The following is an 11,568-nucleotide window of genomic DNA, read 5'->3' on the forward strand; positions in this document are numbered from 1 at the left end:
AATATATTCGCAGTCTGACGTTGCGCCTTGAAACTTGACATTTTTCACGACTAGTTTGACAGCGTCTGATTGTGTCGTCGTCAGTGGTGGAAAAAGTACTCAAATGTTTTACCTACAGTAAAAGTATCAATACTGCAATGTAGAAGTACTCTGTTACAAGTAAAAGTCCGGAATTCAAAATGTACTTGAGTAAAAGTACAAAAGTATTGGTATCAAAATGTACTTAAAGTACCAAAAGTAAAAGTACTAACATGTTTGAAAATAGCAGATCTACAAGCTCACAACGCGTCGTGATGCGACGTGTTCTGAGCTTGTAGATCGGCTATTTTCAAATAGCCTAGGTATAAAATAGGACTAAAGTGGTTAATGTATGTTTCATAATAAAATCATTTATATCTGAAAAGTAACTAAAGTTTTCAAATAATTGTAGTGTAGTAAAAGTACAATATTTGCCTCTGAGATATAGTGGAGTAGAAGTAAAAGTATTGGAAATTGGAAATACTCAAGTAAAGTACAAATACCTCAAAATTGTACTCAAGTACGGTACTTAAGTAAATGTTCCTAGTTACTTTCCACCACTGGTCGTCGTGACTCACGTCTGGGCGAGAGCACAGAGACAGTGATGGAGTGAGAGCGTAAATAAGGTGAATAAGGATGGAGAGAAAAAAATAAAAGAGGGGGCAGAGGAGAGAGAGAACGACAGAAAAGAGTTTATGGGGCGGGGGGGGGGGGGGGGGGTGGGGGGCGTGGGGGTAAAAATTATAGCGGTACTTGTCCATGAAATAGACTGTGCAGGTGAATCCAGATGAACCCTACAGGTAGCACGAACCGCTATCGATTTCACCTCATAAATCCACTTCATTACTTTAAGGGGGGGGGGATTTGTGTGCCTTCAAGCAGGACATTGGGGACATATAAACACATGAGACGCAGACAGACAGACGGACAAACAGCCAGCCGGACAGACAGTAGTGGTGGAAAAAGTACTCGCTTCTTTTACTTCAGTAAAAGTATCAATACTGCAATGTAAAAACAACTCTGTTACAAGTAAGAGTCTGGCAATCAAAATGTACTTGAGTAAGTACACAAGTGTTGGCATCAAAATGTAATTAAAGTAACAAAAGTAAAAAGTACTCATTGTGCAGAATGTCAGAAAGTGGAGCTGAAGTAAAAGTACAAAAAATTGGAAATACTCCAGTAAAGTAAAATAAATCCTCAAAAGTGTACTTAAGTACAGTGCTTGAGTAAATGTACTTAGTTACTTTAAACCACTGCCAGACAGACAGGCAGGCAGACAGACAGACAGACACTATGAGCTTGGCTGAGATATTAACCACATCAACCGTGAAATGTCTATTCGATTTCTTTTCAAAATAGCAGATCTACAAGCTCCTGTGCCAATTTCTGCAAATGTTCCCCCAGACATGGGACGCTTAACTTGTAGAGACAAAGAAAACAACAGGTTGACATACCATGTGCACCCTCTGCCAAGAATATTCAGGAGTTGTTGCTGTACTTATTGTATATTTTGTAGACTCTTCTTGACATAGAAAGAGCTCCTTTCACCTCTGAAACTCTGTTTGTGTTCTGCCCTGCTCCAACCCAACAGGTGAAATGTTGCTGTGATTAGTGTCAGATGATATCTGTCCCTTCAACAGACCACAACAACAGACCACAATTGCACTATATTACACCATGCATACACCATACAAATACAATATGTCACCAAAATAAAATATATAATAAAGGAACATCCACTCTCTATATTCTTGGTTTATTCTTTCAAACTACAAACTAGTTTGAAACGCTGAGGAAGGCCGACGTGCCGAAACGCGTCCGTTTCTCTATATAGACATGTCTGCTGCGGCTGTTCACCTTTAAAGAATAAACCAAGAATATAACTGAAGAGAGTGCGGATGTTCCTTTATTATACGTATTCTCAAGAATCTGCACCCAGTTAATCCCCAGAGACTACTCCTCAAGACTCCCCTTGAGTAGAGCACGCCTTCTCCTGACGGTATTATCCGGTAGGAAGGCTGTCTTCACCAAAATAAAAGATACATTCACAATTTTCACATTTTCAGAAAAAACTATAAAATATAATACCACAAAATTCAACCCATCTCTGGGACAGCTAAGTAGTGCCTCTGACCCCGTTCATTTCCAATTACTGATTGACCCCGAATTCCACCACACATGCATTGGACACACACATTCAGTGACATCTCAACCCCACCCCACCCCCAATTACACACACACACACACACACACACACACACACACACACACACACACACACACACACACACACACACACACACACACACACACACACACACACACACACACACACACACACACACACACACACACACACACACACACACACAGCAAAACAGTCTCAGAGAGAAAGTGAGAGGGGTAATTTTAGGTGAAGGGGTCATTCTGAGTTCACTGCAACGGGATAATTATGAACATCCAAATGGATTCCACACGGCAAGGAAAAAATAAAAAGAGGCACACCACCACATAGATGATATGGAAGAGGAACTAATGTCTGAGTAGTCAAACCCCGCAACACGCCGTCAGGCTACATTGGAGCCTATAGGTGCCCGAACGAACACCGCTAGGCCAGCAATCCGGGGCTGTTCAGCCATTTTTAACCCCAAACCTTAAGCCATAAATAAATCATATTTTCGATGCACGACACACTGGCTCACAACCGAAGTACGAATCACACTTAATCACGACGCTAAACCTATCCTCTAAATGACCTCATTCTAACCCTAACCCAAGCTGAATCTTTGTGAGGGTTAACTCTAAAAATATTTTTTAAACATAGAAAAAAAACATTCTTGTGAGGAACCAGGAAAATGTCTTCACACAATGTCTATTCTATTCTGATTCCAAACAGCACAGTGTTAAGCCATTAAGACCGGGAACGCATGTGTCACCACTTAAACCATTAGTTTATACTTGGGCTACAGTATGTATAACACAAATCGTGAAAATGTGTGCAAATCTTTGAATATACTGTATATATATATATATATATATATGTTTTAAAGCAAACGTCTTTAACTCAAATCTTTGCTTTTGGGGGGTCCCTATTTTGAGATGGGGGTCCGCGGCCGAATACATTATCATTTTGGGGGTCCTTGACACAGAAAAGATGGAGCACCACTGATTATAGCAACATATTGTACATTTTTAGATGTATTTGGCCCGCGGACCCCGCATCTCAAAATGTTTTGTTCCAGGGACCCTCCCCCCCCCCCCCCCCCCCCCCCCCGAAGCAAAGAATTTAGTTATTTTCATGATTTTTGTATATTTGAGCTTGTATATATCTGCTATTTTTGAAAATCCAAAGAAATGTTTAAAATGACACGGATGCGTCCCCGGATTGAATGGGTTAAGGCCATTAAAGCCATTTTGCCCACACATTCAATATTAAAGACCCACTCCCAAGTCTACTGTCACGCTAGGCTAGCCCGACTAAAAGTGGCGTGACGACTTGCTTTGGAGAGATTTTCTGTGTTTAACAGATTTAGACCGGGAACGCATCTGTGTGTCAGTTTTTAGATGTATTTGGCTATTAAAGAAATAGCAGATCTACAAGCTCATAGCGCGGCACCGATATCTTCTACGTCCTAACAGTTTTTTGAATTACGGATGTTGCTCTAATATCAGTGGTGCTTAAAACCTTTTTCCATGTCAAGGAACATGGAAGGAGAGCTGTCTTCACCCCAATATGATATGTATTTGGCCGTGGACTCCCAGCTCAAAATGTGTTGATCCATGGACCCCCATGAAGCAAAGATTTGAGTTACAAATATTCCCTTTAAAAAATATATATATTCAAAGTTTTTTCAAAAAATAGCAGATCTACAAGCTCATAGTGCGGCACTCGTTGGAGCGCTATGAGCTTGTAGATCTGCTATTTTTTAATAGCCCAAACATATCTTAAAACGACAGATGCTTTCCCGGTCTTAATGGGTTAACACATAGAACAAAAGGGACAGTCTGCGTGTCAAAGTGTCCCTGAATAAAAACACTTTTTTCTTCTTTTCAAAGCAATTTTTTTTAATGCTTTTTCTGAGCCTTTTGTTTTGATCGGTACTAGTGGAGAGAGACGGCAACCATGGAGAAGAGTGTGGGTCCAGGATTCAAAGAGAAGAACGCCTTTCTTGTCTTTGGCAGCGGTTCTCAAACGTTTTCATGTCAAGGACCCCCAAATGAATTATGTATTTGGCAACGGTTTGTGTGTGCCGGTGACCCTCATACAACATTTGTGTGTTTCAAAAAATATATATGAAACACACAAATATTGTAAGATTTAAAAAAAAACAATAGCAGATACAGTAGCTTGCAAAAAATAGTGGTTAAACTGATCTGCAACTTTTTATATTTTTTAAAACTAACAGTTTTGGACAGAGATGATTGGTATCTGCAATAATTCTTGACCATAATATAATGTTCTTTTGTTATAAATCAACGCCCTAATTGCTCGTATGACAGCACCGCGCCAAAGCACTGTCGAGCTGCAACGTTTGCTATTTTTGCAAATGTTCTGAAGATGTTTGGGCTAGAATGACATGCCCAAAAATAGGGACGCCAGGTTTAACCCTTGAAGACCTGGAACGCATCTGTGTCACTTTAGATTTCTTTGGCTATTCAAAAATAGCAGATATACAAGCTCACTACGAGCTTGTAGATCTGCTATTTTTGAAAAATATTGAAAATATATTTTTCAGATTTTTTTCAAAAAACTGTTAGGAGTTAATTAGCCTCAGGTCTTAATGGGATAAAGTGATTAAGTCTGTGGGTTTTAGACATAATTATGTAACCACTGAGAAGTATTCAACAAGAGCTTGTGACCTCATAATAACTCCATTGGACCCATTGGAACATAATGGTTATTTTTCTTTCCATTTCCTCAAAAGTTAACAATTGGGGACATTTTCAGGTCCAACAGCCAGAGTGAATCACTCTACAAACTGTCCTTAATCCATTTAGTCCGGGAACGCATGCTGTGTCATTTTAAGATTTCAAAAATAGCAGATCTACAAGCTGGCAGAGAGTACCGCGCTATGAGCTTGTAGATCTGCTATTTGTTTTTAAATCGTAAAAATGTGTGCAAATCTTTGAAATATATAAATATATTTTTAAAGCGAACATTTGTAACTCAAATCTTTGCTTCTGGGGGGTCCCTGGAACAACATATTTTACAAATGTTCGCTTGGGAAAAAAAAAACTACGATTTGCACAAATGTTCACGATTAAAAAAAAATAGCAGATCTACAAGCTTCTCGTGCCGCACTATGAGCTTGTGGATCTGCTATTTTTGAATAGCCAAAGAAATTTAAAAAAAATTACGCGCAGATGCTCTCCCGGTCTTAGTGGGTTAATTTAGAACTCAACCACCGTACTTATTTTTGGAACGGACAGTGAAAAGCATGGAGTCCGACTGGCAGGCGGGCAGACAGTGAGTCAGACACATTGATTGTAATAGCAGAGGTGGGTTTGGAGCGAGAAGAGAGATTTCAGGGTGAGCTTTTCCAAAGCCAATCGGATAAAACAGGGCGCAGCCGATTCACAATTGAAGGGGAGGGTTTGGTAGTATAGATCTATCCCAGATTAGAACAAGGATCCCTGGTAAATTGATTCCAAGATTTGAGGCGAAATGGATTCTAAATCCAAGCTTGAACAGGGTTGGAGGGGAAAGAGAGGTCTTAGGCAAGAAAATAAAACAATCTTCCCATCGAGGAGCTACATAGCTGGAGCCAAGCCTGGGACTGAGACAAAAAGATTTGGCCCAGACATTTCATTCCTTTATCGACACATTTCTGGAGAAAAAAAAGAAAGTGGCTCACATAACGCCATTTTGTTGTGCTCATCACATTTCATTTTAGAATGACATTTTAGCATCAATTCATTGGACTCTATAATTCATAATTGCGCACACACAGCTGAAAAAATGTCAAGGTTTGCCGTCACAATTGGCCTATCAAATGAAGTAAATAAGTAAGCAAACAACCGAAAACCACGGTGCTGTGCTACAGTGCTTCTGGTGACCCATCAGAATCTGTGACCTCCCCTCACTGCAGTGAGGGTAGATCACAACATATGATGGGTAACAATGTGTTGTGGCGCACCTTTTCTTTTTCTTTTTTACAAATGACTCACAATTTTCAGGGGGGTTTTCATTATGAAACTGTATGTATGAAACTTATGTAAAATGTACTTGAGTAAAAGTACAAAAGTATTGGTATCAAAATGTACTTAAAAGTACCAAAAGTACTAAAATGTTTGAAAATAGCAGATATACAAGCTCACAGCGACGCGTTGTGAGCTTGTAGATCGGCTATTTTCAAATAGCCATATGTATAAAAAAGGACTAAAGTGGTTAATGTATGTTTTATAATGTAATATATTTATATCTGCAAAGTAACTAGTAACTAAAATTGTCAAATAATTGTAGTGGAGTAAAAGTACAATATTTGCCTCTGAGATGTAGTGGAGTAGAAGTAAAAGTATAGACAATTGGAAATAGTCCAGGATAGTAAAAGTGCCTCAAAATTGTACATAAGTACAGTACTTGAGTAAATGTACTTAGTTACTTTACAACACTGACCGACAGAGTCACGGAGGTTTAGTCAGAAGCGCTTTTTAATACTTTTCATTGGTTCAATATTTATAAAATCCACACACAGACGTAAATGGTGTTGTTCAATAGCACTGATTTGTTAAAGAAAATAAAAAGGTTGAAATATACGGAGATAGGAGGCTTGCGCCCGACAGCGACAATATATTTCTGCATGGGAATCAATAAGGTACAACTTAAGCAATTTAGAAGAAAACCCTATTTGTTCCATAAGGACCAAAGATGAAGAGGTAATGTTCTCTCATGCCGATGAAGCTGAATTGAATAAAGAGGTATGTTGGATCTTTACTTTATCTTTTTATTTGGGTGGAACAGTACATATATTCAAATATATTCACAAAACTACAGCAGTAGAGTTGGAATACAGTATAAATATGTTGGAGTTAGTGGTGGAAAAAGTGCTTTTTTTTACTTAAATAAAAGTATCAATGCTGCAAAATAAAAATAATCTGTTACAAGTAGTAAAAGTCCAGAATTCAAAATGTACTTGAGTAAAAGTACAAAAGGATTGGCATCAAAATGTACTTAAAGTAAAAGTAAAAGTACTCATAATGCAGAATGTCCCATTTCACAAGTTTTCAAATGTACAAAAATCTTTTGAAAATAGCAGATCTACTAGCCTTGTAGATCGGCTATTTTCAAATGGCCGAAATATATATAGGGCTGAAGTGGTTAATGTATGTTTTGTAATAATAATCAAAATCTGCAAAGTAACTAGTAACTAAAGTTTTCAAATAAGTAGTAGTGGAGTAAGAGTACAACATTTGGATCCGAGATGTAGTGGAGTAAAAGTAAAAGTATTGGAAATTGGAAATACTCAAGTAAAGTACACATGCCTCCAAATTGTACTTAAGTACGGTACTTAAGCAAATGTACTTAGGAAGGATGCAAATTTTCATCTGCAGTCCCGGTGTTTTTAACTCTGCGCTTCACTAGGCACTGATGCTCACAACAACAGTCCTAGGTTAATGCTGCTTGTCATTTCTAGCTGACTAATTAGCATGCAGAATTAACAATTAACCCATTTAGACCGGGAACGCATCTGTGCGTCATTTTAAGATTTATTTGGCTATTCAAAAATAACAGATATACAAGCTCATAGCGCGGCACTCAGTGCCTGACATTTTTGCAATTTTTTTTTTTATCGTGAAAATGTGTGCAAATCTTATATATCTTATATATATATATATATATATATATATATATATATTCAACATATTCATGATTTTTCAAAAATAACGGATCTACAAGCTCATAGCGCAGCACTCGGTGCCGCGCTATGAGCTTGTAGATCTGCAATTTTTATAATAGCCAAAAAAATCTGAAAATGACACACAGATCCGTTCCCGGTTTTATTATTATTATTATTATTATTATTATTATTATTATGAATGGGTTAATGAATGTAATCAACTAGGCGGTCGAATAAAAAACTAGCAATACTCTTGAGTCTGAAAGACAAGACAGAAGAGGAGAAGCAGCCAGCATTTCTAAATATCATTGTAATCCTGAGAGGAATATAATTGCATCCATAATAACGCTGATGCCCCGCAATTTCTCCTGATTTTATCACATCCTTGTTAAAAAAAATCATGATGAAATGCTTCGCTCCAAGCTTGATAAACCAGGGTTGCCATTTTTGGGCTTGTTTTTAAAGTGTAGTACTTGATATTTGGGCTTGCTATATATTTTTTCAAATTATTGTTTAAATATTTGCTTATTTCTTTCACAAATTACGGCAACAGTGCTGGAAACACATCTATACTGTACACACGAGAGACCAGACACACTCTCTCTCTCAAACACAAACACACACACACACACACACACACACACACACACGCGCGCACGCACGCATGCATACACACACACACACGCACGCATGCACGCACGCACACAGTGGTGGAAAAAGTCACCCGATACATATGTATCGGGTGACTGGGATGAGAACATATGTATCGGGTGAAAAAGTACAGACATTTTTTTACTTAAGTAAAAGTATCAATACCACAATGTATAAGTACTCTGTTACAAGTAAAAGGCCTGTGTTCAAAATGTTACTTGAATAAAAGTAAAAAAGTATTGGCATCAAAATATACTTAAAGTACCAAAAGTAACAGTACAAAAAAACTTTTGAAAATATGCGACACGTTGTGAGCTTATAGATCGGCTATTTTCAAATTGCCTATGTATAAAATAGGGCTAAAGTGGTTAACATGTGTTTTATAATATAATAATTATCTGCAAAGTAACTAGTAACTAATGTTTTCAAATAATTGTAGTGGAGTAGTTAAGTATAAGTATTGAAAATGGGAAATACTTCAGTAAAGTCAAAATGTCTCAAAAGTGTACTTAAGTAAATGTATTTAGTTAATTTACACCACTGCAAGACACACACACACACACACACACGCACACACACACACACACACACACACTCACACACAGCAGAGGCACGTGCATACACGACACGGACACGAACCCACACAGTGAAATCCCTTGTTCATTTAACACAGGAGACTGAGGGTAAAAATATAAGGGTCCATTTGGTTGCATGTGTACCCTCTCAGGGTGAAGTTAAACACTCTTTATGCTGCAGTGTGTATAGCCACACACGCAGTGAGGGGTGTGTGTTAATGGATGCAGTGCCACCTGTTCAGCGGGTTTGCTCTAATTGCTCACAGCAGATTTCTCATTTGCCCACTGCCACACCGTTTAATGGGAGCATTTAACAGGTGCACGTACGCGCGCACACTCACATGCACACACACACACACACACACACACACACACACACACACACACACACACACACACACACACACACACACACACACACACACACACACACACACACACACACACACACACACACACACACACACACACACACACACACACACACACAGCCACACACACACCTTTGTTAGCCATGCACTGTACACTGCTAAGTTAGATAGCATCCAACGTCACTGCAGTTAACACCCAGGGGACACAAACATCATGGCAAGGCAGGTTTTTAAAGGAAGACACTGGTCTCTTACTCTATCGTTTTCGTTCCAAAAACCTAGTTTTCTTTTTAAAGGAAGACACAGTTGACTGCTGCCTTTCAACATAACGGTGTAAATGACTTTCCTGTCTTATGTCATAAGACAGGAAATATCCTCCCGCCTGGATTACTGTAATGGTGTCCTTTTCGGGCTCCCCAATAAAACCCTGGACAGATTGCAGTATGCGCAAAATTCAGCTGCCAGAGTGCTCACCCGCACCAAACGCTGGCAGCAGTTTTCCACTTCCGGTCGATTTCATTGGATATCATTGGTCATCTGACCACTTTCATTGGATTTCATTGGATCAAATCGACAGGAAGTGGAAAACACACAGCCTAGGAAACAGGTGAATAAAGCTCTCCATGCCCTAGCCCCAGGGTACCTCTCGGACCTCCTCGATGATTACACCCCAGCGCGGGACCTGAGGTCTTCTGACTTGGGGGGGCTCCTCACCACCCCTCACAGCAACAAGCGGACCCTTGGCGATGGGGCTTTTAGTGTGGGAGCCCCCTGACCTCTGGAACCCTCTCCCCATGGAGATTGGCCAGACGCCAACACTGGACTCTTTCAAGTCTGCACTGAAGAGACACTTATTTACTCAGGCTTTTGGAGATTAATTTGTTTATTTTGTGTACTGTAAAGCGTCCTTGGGTTTCAGAAAGGCACTATATAAATTCAAGTTATTATTATTATTATTATTATTATTATTATTATTATTACGGGGCCAGAGCTCAGCTCTGGACCTGTCTTAATGTTCCCCTCTTTTTTCTTCTGCCACTTTTCGCAGTTCTGGCTGAACCGTGCATACGCTTTTTACGAAACTTGGCCATATGGTAGATGGTCATGAAAAAATATCAAGAAATAATTCTCACAATCTTTCGTCAAAAGGTGGCGCTATAGCAAAATGCCAACTTTGAACAGGTACAACTCATGCCCTGTTTGACCTACAGCCATGAAACTTCAATACACACATGCGTCTACTCATGATGAACAACTTTCACACTCTGACTTTTGACCTCTGACCTTTAGATCTCCCACCATTTTGAATTATATGAAAAACAGTTAAAACCTATCTCCTCCTGGGATTTTTGAGTAATCTGCACGAAACGTTTTACACATGAACTTTGGACCTATGCCGACAAACAAGCAGCAAAAGATTTTCCATAAGTGAAAAAATGAAGCTTTAATGAGCCAATGAATATTGCAGTTTTATGACAATTATTCATCTGCCAGTAACACATACATGCAGACTCACATTTCTTTGAAACTTTGCAGTAATGTTGAGGGTCATTCCAAATATCACTGAAACCAATCTTACTCCAATTGGTCAAAGGGGGGCGCTATAGCGATTTTTTTGAAAATGCAAACTTTAAACAGGCAAAAGTCATGCCTCGTTTGGCCGATAGCCATTAAACCTGCTTACACATGTGCCTTGACTCATGAGGAACACATGTATCACGTTGACCAGTAAGCTCCGCCCTTAGATTGTCCGCAATTTTGAGCAGTTTGAAAAACACTTAAACCCAGGATTGTTCAGCTATTTGCGTGAAACTGTATCATCTGTGTGATCTCCTTTTTCACAGGTTCTTGTCTGTTGGTCCAATGGCTTCTCCCTAAGCGAGTGCCTCACGACCGCAAGGTTGCCGGTTCAAGCTTCACTTGATGCAGACTCATTTAAGTTGAATTGCAAAAAACATGACTGTATCAATGAATACATGTGCAAACGGTAAAGATAACATGAAATGCTTATTTGAGAGTATGTTTTTTCAATGTATGACGTACTTCATTGTGAAAATAGCCGATCTACAATCTCACAACTTTTCAGATAGCAACGTTTTGTGAGCTTGTAGATCG

This window comes from Gymnoscopelus braueri (genome assembly GCF_963280865.1).
Source record: "Gymnoscopelus braueri genome assembly, chromosome: 20".
NCBI classification, from domain to species: domain Eukaryota; kingdom Metazoa; phylum Chordata; class Actinopteri; order Myctophiformes; family Myctophidae; genus Gymnoscopelus; species Gymnoscopelus braueri.